The 2965-nt window shown below is 31.0% G+C and overlaps 1 long non-coding RNA gene across 1 annotated transcript; it reads left to right on the top strand.

Moving 5' to 3' along the window:
- The first annotated feature begins 943 nt into the window (after window positions 1-943).
- LOC131621766 (uncharacterized) lies at window positions 944-2290 on the top strand. Its single transcript, XR_009289679.1, has 5 exons — window positions 944-1333; window positions 1424-1501; window positions 1708-1796; window positions 1927-2009; window positions 2142-2290. It is a non-coding gene; the product is annotated as an uncharacterized LOC131621766 (long non-coding RNA).
- Window positions 2291-2965: the final 675 nt, after the last annotated feature.

Here is a 2965-nt window from a genome sequence, read left to right on the forward strand (position 1 = left end):
ATTATTATGAACTCCAATAACTTTTATTATTTATTTGTTTTAAGAGTTTAATTGATATACACTGTCAGTGTAAAAAACTTTATACAATCATTACATCATGAACATCCAATTATATTACTTTAAAAAAAATTAAAATAAACTTTATACAATCATTACATCATGAACATCCAATTATATTACTTTAAAAAAAATTAAAATAAAAGTCAAACCTTTTATACTTATCAATGATTGTGATTCACTGACAGTGTAAAAAATCTTTACACTGTCAGTATATTTTTATTAAATTCTTGTTTTAATAATATTATATATCACATTTTTAATTATTTAAGAAATAAGAACCTTTCTTCTAATTTCTACCTTTTATTCCACTAATTATATAAACTTTTTAATTATTTAAAAAATAAGAACCTTTCTTCTAATTTTTACCTTTTATTCCACTCATTATATAAACTAGGAGTGACAAACAGACATGTCTGTCCCGTTTAGCCCCATTCCATAAGGGTCTGTTTAATGCGGAGGATAAGAGACAAAATAAGATATTTGTATCATATCCTATCTCAATCTAGTGTTTGCTGACACAACATGATATGATAAGTTAATCCTAAAACTTATTCTATCACGCCTCATTAGTTCAAATTGTTATCCTGAATATGAACTGGGTAAGAATCCGGCAGGATAGGATAAGAAAATGATTACTAATTCACCCCTATAAAATATAATTTAAAATTAAAAATTAAATATGACAAAATATAAATAAAAATTAATTTGATATTAAATTAAAAATATTAATAAATAATCTACAATATAAGAAAGTTCAATGCTCTGGAAAAGACCAAACTGCCCCTTTGCTTTCTTAATGAGCCACGTGGCTGCCTTATTTGCTTCCCTTTACTTACTTCTTTTTTCTTTCCTTTACTACTTCCTATACGAAGTGTGACAAGCTTTCAATTTTTCTTTCTCTCTCTCTCTTCTCTTTCAATTTGCCTGTCTTCTTCCTCTCCCTCAACCTTCCCCTCTTTGTCTCTTTCTTCTTCTTTCTCTCTCCGAATCTTCTTTCTCTCTCAAAGCGACATCTTCTATTTTCTACTTTCTTCCTCTTCATTTCCCCTTTTCTTCACCATCTTATTTGTTTCCCAAAACGAAATCGACACGATTATCAGGTTTTTTTTGGATTTCTGTTTAAAGTTACTGTTGATATTGTGGTTAGTGTTTTTGTGGTTTATATGATGATTTTGTGGGTTATATGATGATTTTGTGGTTAGGGTTTTTGTGATTGTGGTTGATATCATGATTTTGTGGATAGGGTTTTGATGCTGCTATTGGCCAAATGGAGGTATGCTGTTCTTTTCATCTTTCTAACAAAAATATGGATAATGTTTTCACCAGTTGCTTTTAACATTCAGATCTGTGGTGGCAACAACAGGTAACCGGCGATTAGTATGGTGGTGGTGGTGGAAACGGGTTTCCGCCGATGAGTGTGGTGGTGGCCGAAATCAGAAAGGTTTATCTATGACATTTTCAACTTATGTTTTGTTATTAACCCATTCTATTGTAGAAAGTGCAAGATCTGAACTAATTATTATTGATCTAAAATTATTATTATTATTATAGATCTGAAATTATTATTTGTCTTTATGGTATACTGGTTTTGTCGATCTTTATGATACAATATTTCTCAACTTTGATAGTTCTTTTTGGAATGGTCAGAGATGAAAGGTTGGATCAGCTGTTGCAGAACAATCCAATGTACATACAGAACTTCGTCCATTGCTCGCTTGATGTGGTTGATGACTGAGGTATGTTTGCTATGCGATAATACTCATTTCAATTTGGGGGTTTTTGGTTACTTTGTTTTATTTATAGTTTTGACTTGATTGTATAGTTTTGAAAAGTGGTTTATTATTAACATACGGCTTCTATTTGAAGATTGCAGAAAAACAAAACTTCTTAATATTCGAGGATCGTAAGTTTGCCGACATTGTTAACACCATGACCATGCAGTATGAAAGGTAATACATTGTTGGAAAGTTTTGTAATTTTAGAAATAACTGACCATGCGATTGTTGTTGCTGTTGCAAAAATGTTATGTACTATTATAATTTATCCTTTCACCTTCCATCTCTTTTTTTATTCATATGAAGCTTTGGCAGCATGTGAGGAAAAGTTAAATGAGATCACAGGCCTTACAAATGAAACAGGGGAAGCCATCTTTTGACATAACAGAGTACTTGGATTTCATGTCAACGGGAGGCGTGGTAATTGACAAATAAATATTTGATTAAGGTTTCTTTTTTATAATTGTTATAGAATATTAATTTGAAGAATTCAAATGAAGATATTGTTACTCGTGGTAAGATTTTTTTTATCTTCATGGGGTTTTGTTATAAATTATTTTTGAGTTTTTGATATTGTGTTTATGCTAGAACAACTGTTATCTATGTAATTTGATGCTTTTCTTGATTGTCTTTGTTGATGTTACATGTGAAGGTGGAAAATAGAGCTTGAAAAGTGGATGTAAGCTTCAAACTCTCTCACACCAGTTTTTAAGAAACGACGAGGATGTTACAGGTGAAGGTGGAAAATAGAGCTTGAAAACTGCATCACATAAAAATACAAGTGACATGTCTTTATTCGGCTAATTTATATTCTGCATATTTTTTTAATTTTGACTATAATTGCTATTTAAATGCGGAATTAATTATATATTACATGTGTTTTGCAGTTTATCAATTTCGATGGGCGAGGCAACACCGTTACAAACCCATATGCCTGTGAGAACAATCTCCAACTGAGATGTCATTCAAATGTTTGTTGCTGAAAGGACAACAGTTATGTGAGTATACTTAGATACTTTTTTGATAACATCTGGAAATGAAATTTGTGGTACACCGCTCTGCTCCTTCAACAGCGTGATAATGCTTATACCAATTCTTACAGTTTTCAATACTGTGTCATACGAAGCAGT

Source organism: Vicia villosa, unplaced genomic scaffold, assembly GCF_029867415.1.
Source record: "Vicia villosa cultivar HV-30 ecotype Madison, WI unplaced genomic scaffold, Vvil1.0 ctg.000011F_1_1, whole genome shotgun sequence".
In the NCBI taxonomy this organism is placed as follows: domain Eukaryota; kingdom Viridiplantae; phylum Streptophyta; class Magnoliopsida; order Fabales; family Fabaceae; genus Vicia; species Vicia villosa.